Source organism: Beta vulgaris, chromosome 8, assembly GCF_026745355.1.
Source record: "Beta vulgaris subsp. vulgaris cultivar EL10 chromosome 8, EL10.2, whole genome shotgun sequence".
Taxonomy (NCBI): domain Eukaryota; kingdom Viridiplantae; phylum Streptophyta; class Magnoliopsida; order Caryophyllales; family Amaranthaceae; genus Beta; species Beta vulgaris.
The window spans coordinates 57,635,649-57,650,792 of record NC_079209.1 but is presented as its reverse complement, the minus strand read 5'-3'; the positions used below and the strand labels follow the sequence as shown (position 1 = coordinate 57,650,792).

General features: G+C 34.3%; 1 long non-coding RNA gene across 2 annotated transcripts; it reads left to right on the top strand.

Moving 5' to 3' along the window:
• The first annotated feature begins 816 nt into the window (after positions 1–816).
• On the top strand, positions 817–2,853 carry LOC130589788 (uncharacterized). Of its 2 annotated transcripts, none has more exons than XR_008967447.1 (2): positions 817–939; positions 2,530–2,853. It is a non-coding gene; the product is annotated as an uncharacterized LOC130589788 (long non-coding RNA). The 2 variants fall into 2 exon arrangements; XR_008967446.1 differs by lacking the exon at positions 817–939 and adding an exon at positions 946–2,005.
• Positions 2,854–15,144: the final 12,291 nt, after the last annotated feature.

Here is a 15,144-nt window from a genome sequence, read left to right as displayed (position 1 = left end):
TTCATTACATTACATCAATAAAAAAATTACAAAAACATCCTACAAGTTTTCATACTTTGAAAACATTTTAATACATCATCATCACTAACTTGAACAAAAAGATCCCTCTCAAGAAATGTGACTAAGCTATCATTCAATAGTTGATCACCCATACTATTCTGCAACTTGTTCTTGACATAAGTCATCGAAGAAAATACTCGTTACACACTTGTTGTTGCCACCGGAAGAATTAATACTAGTTTTATGAGCAAGTAAACTAGTTTATAAGAATTATGCTTTTTCGTTTCAACAAGCATCATAGAAAGTTCATTAATATCCTTCACTCACTACTACAAAAAAGGGCAAAGATAACACCCCTAAATTAAATCTTATTTTATCAACTGTTATGTAAAGTCTAAATTTAACGTTTTAACAAAAGAACTGTTATCTTAGCTTGTATAGAAAATATTCCACTTAACACTTATCTTAATGTGTGTTATCTTTGCTATGAAATTAGTTTATTGTATTTTATTTTATTCTTTTATGGGAATGTGGTGAATTTCTATTAATAATAAAAATTCACTTAAAATAATTACGTTGCAAAAAAAACCGTTTTATTTTCCATTACTTTTAGGAACAAGCTTTCTAGTTTCTACTCCCCTAAACGAACAAACTTTGGAACGATGGAGTCAGGAGCGGTGAGGAAGAGACGACGATGGAGACAACACATTCGCATTCGCCGGAGGACGACGATGACGAGCAGTGAGGAAGAGGAACGAAGTCACGAACGTTGAACTTCGAACGATGGAGTCAGGAGCGTGAGGAAAGACGAAGAGGACGAAGCCACGAAGCGACGGAGTCAGGAGGCGAAGCGACGCCGCACCCCACCGCCCACATCCATTCGCCGTCGCGGACCTCCCGAGACGCCCAACACTCACTCATTGTCAATCCAGTCAGTCCGTAAGTTTTCTAAACCCTAAGTTTTAGTTTTAATTTTTTTTAAAGGTAATATTCACATTGTTTGGTTGTGAATTATGATACTTGTGAAATATGAATTTGTGATTGTGGATTTATGTTGTTGATTTGGAATTGGTCATGAACTCAGATCATGATTTTGGAAATTGTTAGTTTGCAATTTCAAATCTGTAATTAGGATATTGTAAATATGATTTGATTTATAATTGAACTCATTCAGTTCCCAGGGATAGTATAATTGAATCAGGGTATTGATTTGTTAGACTACAGTTTTGTTTTCTAGCTCATTGTATGCCGTCTTTTGCCATATGAAAATATCTTTGCATATATTGAGACTAGCACACATTAAGTTAATATTGGTAATTTGGTTCTGCAAGAATATTGAGGAAGAATGGGTCACCTCTTTGCGTGAATACTGCAGCATCACATTTTCCCCAAGCCATAAGCACACTTAATCTGAATCTTCAATTCGAGCTCGTGAAAATATGCCTTCAGAAATCTCAAAATCAGCTAAGAGGGGCTGCATATCATTACAGTAGGTTATACCACTTCTGAAATATGCACTCAATAACTGGTGAATATAGTAAATGCAATAACCATTCAAGTATACAGCAGTGTGCTATTCAACCATTCAAGTCTAGAAATTGAAGATATATATTATGAACAAGAATTCGTCTACAGAGTCATCTAAAACTTGAAGTAATATTTTTTTGTTAATTTTCATATATTGAAATCCAGACAGCTTTTGTTATGGTTTATAGTGTTATACAGGTCAATTTTAGTAAGTTTGTATTATTACTCCAATTGCTCACACAACATTTTGGAGTCAAATTTCCTCGGACATTAACTGGACCCGGTCTGACTATCCTGTTTAATCCAGATTGTAAAAAATGATAGCAGCAAGTCCTGATTACAACTTAATGCAGTTAAGTCAGCTCCAAACACTTGAGTACTAGAAGAAGCCAGCTATGAGTACAAAAGTTTACTCCTATGCAGGGATGTGCTTGTCAAAATTGAAATAAGTTCATCTTTCTTGCTCAGGCAGCACCAGGTAAAGAGAAAATTGTATGGAGGGACACGATTTCAGTCTTTCCAAACACCACCACCAAGAAAGATACTTGGGAGGGAGGGAGGGAGGGAGGGAGGGAGGGGGGAGAGAGAGGAACAAATTGCATTCTAGTGTTGACAAATGATCATTTAGCTTATTGACCAAGCCCACCACCAAGTTAGCCACTATTTAACAGCAATTGTTCTAGTGCCTAGTGGAGAGCTTAAATCTTCATGAACCCCAAGAAAAACTGTATAGTACTAAACATTGCATCATATTCCCTGAAGACCATCTTTTGCAAAGATTATTTACTCCTTCACTAGCTAAGAAGTACGAAGAGCTGTATGAGCAAAGTGGGGTCAAATTTGTGAAGGTGGGCAATATGTCTATCTCCCATCATATCTAAATCATGTCTATTATGGTTGTTTTAGTTATAATCTAGGTTTAATTTTACATGCATTTCAACTGACTATAACACCTAGTGATTTGTTTTATGAATACTTATTATGTAATTACCTTTATTGCAGTATTATTACGGCATTGGTCAAACCTATTCTCACGAGAAAATTGATGAACTCAAAGAGTTGTGGCTTACATATGTCGGAGATCAACAAGAAGCACAAATGATGAATGAGTTCTAACTTCCCGCCTAATTTTTTTTACCTTAATCCATTTTTGGATGTATATTATATTTTTATATTTGGATATTAATATCATGTGGATGTGGCTAGTCTAGATTTGATTGTTTATGATTTAGATTAATATTGATTTGTATATATAGTAGTTTTTGGAAGTTTAGAATTATGAATATTCGTTGAATTATATTGTGAAATAAAAATTTTGGAATTTAATTTGTTGGTTGTAAGATCCTATGGGTTGAGTATTATATAACAGGTACTGTACGAAATTTTTGAGCTGCTGCAATTAACGCCTGCTCACAGGTGAGAATATGATAATTAAAAAAACAAATATCATAGATAACAGTTATAGGTAATATATGTTATATATATTATAGGAAAACATAACAGTTATTCAAGATAAGTGTTAAATTTTCCTTCTTCCAATTTGTCATATAAATAGCAAACATAACACTTATTTACAAAATGTGTTATCTAGCGGTATAACGTGCATTATAAATGGCTGTTATGTTTTCTCTGGCAAACATAACACTTTTGTCAGGTGTTATGTTTACTTTACATTACATTGACTTGGATAACACCTCAAAACTGTTATGTAAAGCCTTATTTAACAGTTATCTTTGCCATTTTTTGTAGTAGTGACTCCTCCAAATTAAACCTTGCATCTTTCTTCATGTCATCATAAAAATATTCAAGTTCATGTCGAAGTGTTGTCTAAACCCTTCATAGTCACAAAATAATCTGCACAAGCAAGAAGTTTCAACTCCATGAGTCTATACACTACAAAGTTCAATCACATTCAATCATTAATTCATTCAACATTTATTCAACATTCACAATCCCAATCCACAATCCACATTCATTCATTCAACATTTAAATCTGAAATTCATGAAGCAACAAATTCAACTCCATGAGATCGAGTCAGTGAGTCTAATAATACTAACAACTAACAAGTAACAACTCCACATTCATTCATTCAAGTATTCAACATGAATGATTAACAAAATTACATAATTACAAATTTACAATTACATATTCTAATGTGTAAAAGACAAAATTTGAAATAATTCATATTTAAAATTGAAGAATTGGGCGGTTATCGTTCAAAGTTCAAAGCCGCTGGCTAGATGCGATCGCCGAAAATGAAAGAACTTGAGTTGTCTCCGGCTCGCCGCAGTGCGCCGTCGCGGTGGGAAGACTGAAGTAGATGGCTCGCTGCAGTGCGCCATCGCCGCAGCTCTTCGAATCTTCGATGCGAAGGTCGAGGGTTGGGTTTTGGTCTTTGGAGAAAAAATGGCAGCTTTGTGTTTTGTTCAGTACTTGAGGAAAAAAGGATAAATTAAAAAGGGTGTTTGTTCACTTGTTGGTTTCGAACCTGAGACTTCAATCCCAGCTCGCGCGCACAATGGAGAGACAAAACAAATGTGGTATCTACTTCATTCTTAATCTACTTTGCATGCAAATAGTATATATTTAATATTTAAAATATTTTTAATTTTTTTTGAAAAAAAAAGGGCATTTTTTTCCCCAAAAATCACTGGGTTCACCTGGATGAATCCATAGTAAATTCGCCCCTGCCATTAGTGAATTTCAAAGGGGCTTCCATCGACTTTATCGGTGGATAGCCCCACCTTAATTTTTATTTTCATTATTGTTTAGCTTTATATATGTTCATTCTTGTTTGAATTATACTTCCTCCTTTAAAGAGAGGATCGTTTCTCTCTTGAAAGGAAGGGTTTTTCTCTTCTACTTGGGAGAGACTTTAGTTTACTCCTTTGTTTCTAGATGAATTATCGTAATTTTGGATCATTGATAAAGAACTATGCGGTGTCGAAGCATATTTCAGATCTACAATTACAATCAATGGTATCAGATTTAATTCTATTTCAAAACTACAACATATCAGAAGACCCTCTCGTTGAAAGCTGTATCAAACAACGATGTGGAAGAGGGTATGCGGAATTGTTAGATCTACTATACAACAATCGTGCTTTTGCAAATTCTGAGTTTTATTTGTTCAAATTTGTTATGTATTTGATATTCCTGATTTCTATTGTAAATGTCGTATGACTCCTTTATTAATAAATTAATTTTACTTTAAAAAAAAAGTCAGTTCTCTCTTCTATAAAAATTATTATTTACAACACATAAAGATTCAGTGGAAATTTACTTCCCTGCAATCTGTGTATTTCATATTTGGGGCTTCGGCAATTGGCATTCAGTAGTACGGATATCTCGTCATGCAAACAATTGTTCTATTGAGTTTTCTTATTTTAAGAGATGAATGTTTTTGTTTGTTCTACTAACGGAGTGCGGCATTTTCTCTCTAATAGCGCTTTGTGTTACAACTAGTTAGGTGTGCCAATAATACGAATCGAGCGCGAGTTTATGATTGTTCAACTTGACTCGTTAAATTCTCGAGCTCACTCGAGTCGAGTATATATTAACCGTGTTTTGACCGCGTTAAGTTTTAATCGAGTTAGTATACTATTAATTTTAAATATTTCATGGGGAAGGACATTAATTGAATATTGGAACGTTGACATGTGATAATTAATATATAAGTTGTCCTGACATAACTACTTCCTCCGTTCTAATTGCAACATACCTTATTGACACATTTTTTAAGAAGCTCATGTGAAGAGGAGAGAGCGAGAGAGACGCATAGATAAAAAGTAGGACCGATGTGATAGGAGATAAATAGAGAAAATATATTATGTCACCAAATAAGGAAATGTTGTAATTAATAGGAAACTTCCAAATAAGAAAAATATTACAATTAAAAAAGAATGGAGGAAGTATACAATATATTTGTCGAGAATTTTTTTATGAGTTTGCAGCTTTACTAATTGACATTTGCAAAAATCATAATATTATCAACAAATATAAGGAAAGGATTTTTTATCCTTGTTTTACCTATTGAGACTCCTATTATTTTTTTCTCTTTCTAGGCTAGCAGAAGAGGTTTCTTTGGCTAATCCATTAAGTAGAATTGAAAATGGAAGAGTAGAAAGACAACTTTAATTTGATCCAATTTTGCCAAGTTGAACAAAAGCCTAATCTTTTTTCTAAAGTAGTGAACAAATCATTCCATTGTATTACAATCTTTGTTCATGTTTAACTTAATTGATATCCAACCTTGTTTTCCTGTTTTAACCTAAAAGAGTGGAAAACCTTATGAGCTATCAGTATGTCGATGAATTAAGCTATCAGGAACAAAGGCTTGCTCCTTGAAGTAGGTGAATAATCTTCCCCATTACGAATTTTTTTAAATCTATTAGTGATGATTTTAGAAATAAGCTTATAAATAATGGAAGAGCAAAGACTAAGGCCCTGTTGGGTAGGGCGTAAAATATTTTCCTGAAAAATTATTCTCCGTTATTTTCAATTTTACATTGTTTGGTTTGCAGAGGAGTGTAAACCCATTTTCCTTAGGAGTAAAGTTGCTTACCCAATAATGAAAAACTATTTTCCCTTCAAAATGAAGGAAAAATTGTTTTCCTTCCCTTTCATTTTTTTTTGTTTTATTATTTTTCTTACATGGAACCAAAGAATGAAAAACTAATTTTGAAATTGTGTTTTCCATTGTAAATCGTTTTCCATGAAAATCATTTTATACTGAAAATGTTCTACACCCAACCAAATGGAGTGTAAGTGGAAAAATGTGATTGCATTCATTAGATTATCTATATATTTTGGGAAACAAGGCTAAGAAAGTGTGGTTAATCTCTTTCAACATATTCCCTGAATGAGAAAAAAAACTCTGATAACCATAATAAAAAAAAATTCCTACTAAGGACCAGTACTTCTACTAGTAAAAAGAAGGAAAGTCATCCAACCCCAAAAACTTATGAGGAGCTAAGTCAGAAGTTGCCATTTTCTTCCCTTAGAATATCTTCTATTAAGAAATTACTAGCGTTTATATGCACGCGATGCGTGCGTTAATTTCAAATTTTGTTATTCTATTAGATACTCCATTCGTACTTTATTTATGATTAAACTTAAATGTAAAAAATTCAACGGTTAGATGAATTTAGATATATTAATTCGCTAATGTAAAAAAATAAAAAGGTTGTGAGTGATTGTTAACATTATTTTTTTGTGAATGAATATTGAACAGAAAGAACAAAAATAATGAGTTGGTTTAACTGAATTAAAGAGTATCAAAGGTAGTGAATATTCAGACTTTTCATGTGCACGTTATGTATGCCATCTTTTTTTAAAAGGTATAAATATTTTGTCCATTTAATTTTTGATTGAAGTATTTGATGCATATACCATTTTAAACTTGTTTTAAATGGTAAGTTGGAATGAGAATTTTTAAATGATTTGCTTTTGTAATTTTTTTCATTCCATTAATTAGATCATTAAGGGTATTTTAGTCACTTCAAAAGAGGACACCACACCTCCTCCCTTGGCTTATGTAATAGAGATTATCTTCGTTAGAAATTATTGTGGTTAAATGATTAAGATGTGTTTAAGTGGTTCAAGTTGGGTTTAATTTGAAATAGGCCTTTGACGATGAAATTATTTAGTAATCCCCTTTTAGCAAATAGGTAGCTTAATAGGTAGCTTAATAACCCAAACTAATAGGTAGTTTGAAATAAACCTTTGATGAAATTACGGATACTCGCTTTTTCGGATCGGATTCGGATCATATTTTTCCCGATCCAAAATTTTCGGATATCCGAAATGAACACCCCTACGTATGCGTATCATTGAATATAAATAATTTTTCACTTTTTTTTTTTGTTCCACCATGGTGGAACTGCTCCCATTTGTTGGAATTGAAAGAAGATGGTTAGTGAAACCGAAAAAATGATTTAGTTCGATGGAACTGATGATTTTTTTTTAAGGAAAACAAGTGGCTTGTGAGAAGGAAGGAGGAAGGAAATAGGAAGACGAAGAGAAGTAGGTGGTGCATCAGGTGGAGCTTGGAGGTAGGCTAGGCTCCGGTGGATGCTGGCGCAGAGGATAGAGAGTGACGGTCAGGGGAGGAGGAAGAGGAAGAAAAAGAAGAGGCTCGCGATGGTGGCTGCTGTCGGAGGTGCAGCTGTTTGTCGCTAGCGCTAGGCAGGGAAGAAGGGAGGAGGAAAGAGAAGGGAGAAGGAAGGAGGAAGGGAGGAGGGAGGTGGCTGCAGGTGGTGGCGGCGGTAGTGGTGATGGTGACAGTAGGTTAAAGGAAAAGGAGGGAGAAAAAAAAACATATAAAAAAACAGACGGTGTTACAAAAAATATAGGCAGTAAATAGCATCACAGTATAAATATAACATGTTCTTTATGAAATGAGATTAGTACATAAGGAGATTTATTAATATAATATGACCTATTTATCCATTTAGCAGTTTTTATATATTTTAAAAATGGCTAGACCTATTCTTAACATGATTTGGATATCTTAGCGAGCTCAATATATATATTATTGAAACGTGTAGAAGAGTATCGAACCCTGGCATGTGGACACTGATATGGCGGCATGTAAGCTAACTTGATATTCCTCTTCTGGTTTTAAAAGACCAATAAATAGTGCAAAAGGTTTAATCCCCTACACATCTAATTTTAGAATATCATTCTTTCTTTACTTGGGTTTATCAATTTTAGTTGCTACATTTCTACTTTGGAATTGGAGAACCCACAACATAATTACAATTTCACCCTTTGTCCGCATTCTACCTAGTAATGATGCCTAAAATAATAACAATTCCTAATTAACCCCCTATTTATGACTTCAGCCCAAGTCGCAAACCCTTATCCCTTATTATTTACCTCCACGAGTCGACGTCTCATTATGTTCTCTCTCTTTGACTTTCATCACTCCTCTGACTCTCCTCTTTCTATTAGTAGTAGAAAAATTCAAAATAAGGATAACTTTCAGTAATCCCATATCAAGAAACATGAATAATAAAACAGAACAAAAAGAAACAATAACGTCTAATCTAGTAATTAAGATTGAAAACATGTGTACAACTGGTCACGGTTTTGAGTCCCCCCTCTCTCATTTGTAATATATATATGACCCTTGTGGTTCACTAATAAAATTTATGTAACTAATAGATATCAAGTTTTTAATTAGGATTTTTTGTCCATAACTACCATACTTATACTTTTTTTTCCGAGAAACTACCTATTTACAAAATTTTGTGCTAACTACCTTTGTACATTATTGTTTGTTGACCACTACCAAAAAATATTTTCAGACGTTTGACTGTAGTTTTTCAGTGAGTAAAATCCATGTACAAGTCCTATGCCTTGTTACTTTCCTTTTTGTATTACCCCTTCCATATTTTTCCTCCCTTCTATTTTGTACAAAATCCATGTGCAACTAAGATATTTATGAACAAAAAATCCATAATATAATGAAAGGGGAGAATAAAAATTAAAAATAAAGGAAATAGAAAACTAAAACATTAACTCTACTGCTATGGAGGATTGAATGTTAAAAGAGCAAAAGAAGACAAAATGCAATTTTGCCAAATTCGAACCCGCATCATTTAAAAGAGCAAAAGAAGACAAAATGCAATTTTGCCAAATTCGAACCCGCATCATTTAAAAGAGCAAAGAAGACAAAATGCAATTTTGCCAAATCCGAACCCGCATCATTTAAAACAATGAATTTAAAGTCAAGATTTTGATATAAGTAAAGCATGTTTACCACCAAACCACAACAGCAATTATGCGGGATGTACTGCGCGTTTTAGATATAAAATTCATCAGTAATACTCTGCTTTCCAGATTTTCACCCGGATCCGCGTGGGTTCAGTTGAACCCACTGATTCCACGCTCAGAGCCAGGATTTTCACTCAGGGGTAGCATAGTTTTACCAAAAACGGTTCATAATATAGAACATAATTCACGTTAACCTACACTTATAACCCTTTTAAAAATACGATACTATATTATTATATGGTTCATAATACTATATTCTTGTAAAAATTCTATGTACCCTACTACTCTTTCGTATCCCTATCGAGCCGGAGAATTTTCTCTCCCACATAATGTAAGTTTGAAGAACTAAAAATAAGAAATTAATGAAAAGCTTAAAGTTGATTTAACAGAGAGGTACAACATAGAATAAAAAAAATTCAAAGCTACAATTCGAGAAGGAAAAAATATTCAGAATATAGTATAGAAAATGGAAAAATACATGGGTACTATATCAAAATTAAAAATAAAAAAAGATTCTCTTTATAATATGCGATTTATAAAAAGTTAAACCTTTTTATTCGAAATTAGGAAAGTGTGATGTATTAATAATATAATGAAAGATAATTATAATTAGAATAGAGTTTGTTGAATATGAAGTATTATATTGTTTAAATTTACAAGTGTAATTGTGGAAGATGGGAAATTAGGGACATAGGGAAAATTAAAGAAAAAGAAAAATAAACGAAAAAGGGTAAAAAGGAATGAATATGAAGTATTATATTGTTTAAATTTACAAATGTAATTGTGGAAGATGGGAAATTAGGGACATAGGAAAAATTAAAGAAAAAGGAAAAAATCGAAAAAGGGCAAAAGGAAAAGAAAAAAAGAAAATGAAGGAAAAAATCGAAAAAGGGCAAAAGGAAAAGGAAAAAAGATAATTAAAAACAATAAAAGGTGACAAGTAGTTCTTGAACCCGAGACCTCCAGGTTCTAATAATCATACTCCTACCACTGCGGCAACCTTATTTATAAAACAATATAACGCTTGATATTGTATATATTTGTTCTTTTTGTTTTTGTCCACAGCGTATTTTTTTTATTTATTTCTTTTTAGGGGTAGCATATGCTACCCCTTGTTACTAAGTAGATCCGCCCCTGCCCACGTTGGATCCGACATTGCACGAGGTCATGTGATTTAGTTATCGTGAGAGACTTCAAGTCTTCCGTAGATTCTGAGTCCTTAATGTTAGAACATTTATAAGGTAATGGGTTTATTATGCTCATATGGTCTTATACAGCTAGAAGAGGAGGAGGTCTAGTATGCAAAAGATTAGAGTACACAAAGTTGCAAGTCACGTGGAAAACCAAGGGAAGACAGAAGACTGGTCGCGGGTCGCGATACCCGTCGCTGGTCGCGACCTGGGGGCCGTCGCGGGTCGCGACCTGGGCCTTGCGAGTCGCGACGTGTCTTCTGCCTTGGAATATGAAAAGATGTTTTGACGGTTTTCAACCGTTGTGATGTGTACGTTTACCTTTTAATGACTTTTAGGGTCCTTAAATCAGTGGATTAAAGGTCTTTAATCAGTGATTAAAATGGGGGTTATGAAAGTAACCACTCTAATGTATGAAGGGTATATTTCCTATATAACCTTGGTGATTCCTATGAGGAAAGGGTTAGAAGAAAAATCAGATTTTCTTTATACTCTACCTCCGATAACAACAATCTCATTAAACCTATTGAACATAATGAATATTTTTGCAAGTTAAATTGAAAAAACATACTCTCTTTATAAGAATAAGTCAAATACAAAAGGGTTTGTTATTGTATAATCGATATGAACCAACTAAAGCACAAACTATTAGAGCGGGAAATTAAAATAAGCTAAGAGTGACATCTGATATGGAGTTCTCTTATAAAGTCTTAAAGAATAAATGAATAACATATTTGACATGAATCCAAAAACATATCAAGTTAAACTTCGCCATGTTGAAGATGCATTCAGGGAGTTCCAAAAATAAGCACAAACTATTAAAGCGGGAAAATAAGCTAAGAGTGACCATAAAAAAAAAATGTAATATCTATATTACACTCCACTTATATTTAGAAATTAGAGAGAATCAAACAATACAAACAAGTTAAATGAAAATAAAAGCCAACCATTAAGATAATCATAAGGAAACCCCAATAAGGGTTTAGTATTAGTTATTCAGCCCCCCTCTGTGTTTGGATCCTCTAAAATTATAAAATAACTCTACAAGGTAGAGTTTGAGCAATATCAACCATTGAATAATAAATCAATGGCTCATATATTCTCTTTCCAAAATCTCATTTGCTCCTTAGAGTCCTGATTACGCCGTTGTACCATCGTTAATATTTATTCGTTTTGCAACTGGATGATGAACAAAAACATTCAATATGCGATCGGAGAAGCGACATAGAAATGAAGGATGATGCTCTTCATAAGTAGTACTACCAGTACAGTCGTAGTTAGCATCGCTTGGTTTAAAGTAATTACCATTGAAAAATGTGAGGCTAACAAACGTAGATAATACGACCCAAAAATATGTTGATCCAAAACCAAACGAGTAGTATGCAGTGCAAATCGAAGCTGCCATTATAAACTTGAAATATTTAAATTCAGGTAACAAAAAATTATTATACAACCCACATATTCTAGATGATTCAGCTGCACAAAAACTCTGGACAGCAAAACCTAATATCCCAATTAGTATATGATTTTTATCAGGCTTCACAATGTAGAATCTTAAGAACTGCATCCAGAAAATGAGCAACGTAAAAGTGAAAGAAATTTTTACCTTTTTTTTTGTTTTGGAATAGAAATAGTGAAAGAAATTTACCGCTATCTTAATTCCTTATTTCTTAATTTAATTTAAAATTTGAGATAAATATTTTAGTTTGGAATTTTTTATTTGTTTTTGGGTTCGTTAGGTGGTCCGTGGTTGCAATACAAGTTGTTCACCAAGTTTGATAAGAATAAAATAAAGTCAGTTCTCTCTCTTACAAATGAAGTAAACCAAAAAACCCTCATTTCCCTTTCTCTTCTAAACCCTAGCCTCATTAGAATTTAGACATTAGTGAATTACAAAGGGCTTCCATCGATTTTATCGGTGGATAACCCCGCCATAATTTTTATTTTCATTGTTGTTTAGCTTTATTTTATGTTCATTATTCTTGTTTGAATTATACTTCCTTTTTTAAGAGAGGCTCGTTTCTCCCTTGAAAGAAAGACTTTTTCTCTTCTACTTGGGAGAGACTTTAATTTACTCCTTTTTTTTCTAGATGAATTATCGTAATTTTGGATCATTAATGAAGAACTATGCGGTGTCGAAGCAGATTTCAGATCTACAATTACAATCAATGGTATCAGATTTAATTCTTTTTCAAAAGTACAAAATGTCAGAAGACCCCCTCGTTGAAGGCTGTATCAAACAACGATGTGGAAGAGAGTATACGGAATTGTTAGATCTACTACACAACAATCGTGCTTTTGCAAATTCTGAGTTTTATTTGTACAAAATTGTTATGTATTTGTTATTCCTGATTTCTATTGTAAATGTTGTATGACTCCTTTATTAATGAATTAATTTTACTTAAAAAAAAAAGTCATTTCTCTCTTCTATAAAAATTATTATTTACAGCACATAAAGATTTAGCGGAAATTTACTTCCCTGCAATCTGTGTATTTCATATTTGGGACTTCGGCAATTGGCATTCAGTAGTACGGAGGTCTCTTCATGCAAACAATTGTTCTAATGAGTTGTCTTATTTTAAGAGATGAATGTTTTCGTTTCTTCTAATATCTACTAACAGAGTACGGCATTTTCTCTCTAATAGCGCTTTGTGTTACAACTAGTTAGGTGTGCCAATAATACGAATCAAGCTCGAGTTTATGATTGTTCAACTTGACTCATTAAATTTTCGAGTTCAGTCGAGCTCACTCGAATCGAGTATATGTTGACTGTGTTTTGACCGTGTTAAGTTTAGTATACCACTAATTTTAAATATATATTTCATGGGGAAGGACATTAATTGAACATTGGAATGTTGACATGTGATAACTAATATATAAGTTGTCCAGACATAACTACTTCCTCTGTTCAACATACCTTTTTTTTTTTGGTGAAATAAAGGATGCATTAAATTAAAGCAAGATGTCAAACATACTCCACAGAGTCAAACCTAGTGGTTTCACTAATACATTCATCCAAATATGTTTCTACGCAATAATTAGGGACTTGATTGAAAAAAGTAGCTACGCTATTACAAATTTGCTGGTCTTCATGTTCCATGCAAAACTTCGCCATTCGGTCCGCAAGCTTGTTGTCTTGCCTCCTACAATGTCGGGCCTTGAATTCCTCAAACTGCCGAGTTAACTCCCTGCATTTACATATAACATCAGTATAAATGTTAGTTTGGGTTACTTCTTGGTCAATTAGTTGTACCGCCTTCATACAATCGGAAAAAAGTACCACTTTTTTTAGACCGTGATTGAGTGCGAGATGTAGTCCCTCCCGAATCCCCTGAAGTTCAGCCCCTAAAGGATCCCTCGCAAAGGTGGTTTTCGTGAATCCTATAATCCATTTCCCCTCTTTTGTTCTCAACACCCCCCCAAGTCCGCTTGTCTGGGATTGACCCTTGAAAGCAGCGTCTACATTTAGCATAGTCCAGTTAATAGGTGTGTGATCTCCGAGGCGATGGGTCTGGGTTCTAACATTTTGGGTTCCGGAGATATGGGTTGCTTGAAGGAAGTCTTTTGCATTTCTCCACGCCTGAGCCAGTACTTCCTCAGGGGTATGTGGAGTTTTTGTGGGGTTGAAGATAGCGTGGTTTCTGCTTTTCCAGATTTCAAAGCAGATGAAAGGAAATATGATAGACCACTCAATGTTACGAAAACAACTCTTATATTTGGTATTCTCATGAACCCAAGTTGACAATTCGAGATTGTGGAAGGGGTTGGGAGAGAGTGCAAGATTCCATATTCTTTGAGATATTGGGCATTGACGAAGGATATGATTAGTATCTTCGACATCATGCGAGCATCTCGGACATCGAGCTTCTTGGGTTATGTGTCTATCTCTAAGCGTTTTGTTATGAGGTAGGCGATCTAGGCACACAAGCCATAGAAAGAATTGAACTTTTGGGCTTGTGTTCACTTTCCATATCCCCTCTAATACTTCCATATTATGGCTAGGAAACTGGGCTTGATAAGCTAACGCTAGCGAGAAACCCTCGGGCTGGAGGTAAATGGGGGCCCGAATGTCAGTTTGGGCCTCCTGGTTAGGCGGGTCCGTATTCAAAATGCGACTCACTATGTGGTCCGGAAGAGTCAAGGATAATAGTTCTAAGTTCCACGCTCCCTCCCTAATCGCATCACATACCTTGAAATTCTGCTCACAAAATTTTAGAGGACCACTAACATGACCACGAATATTACCTATTCCTAACCAATTATCGTTCCAAAAGTCTATATGTTTCCCATTCCCCATGATCCACTGACTGTTTTGTGCAAGGAGGTCCCACCCTCTTCCTATACTTTGCCAAATTGGTGATCCCTTAGCAAAGGATGTAACATAATCTCTATGGATATACTTCGACATTATGCATTTTTGCGCTAGACTATCTGGTCCTTGAGAGAGTTTCCATCCTAATTTTGCCATATATGCTTTATTCATCAAAGTTTGGTTGCGTATGCCCAGCCCGCCCAGTTTCTTAGGCATGAAGGTCCTTTCTCTCCCCACCAGATGGATTCTTTTTTGGTTCTCCACATCCCCCCATAAAAAGTTATTGCACACTCTATCTAGGTCATTGAGGGTTGCAACTGGGAGAGCCATGGCTT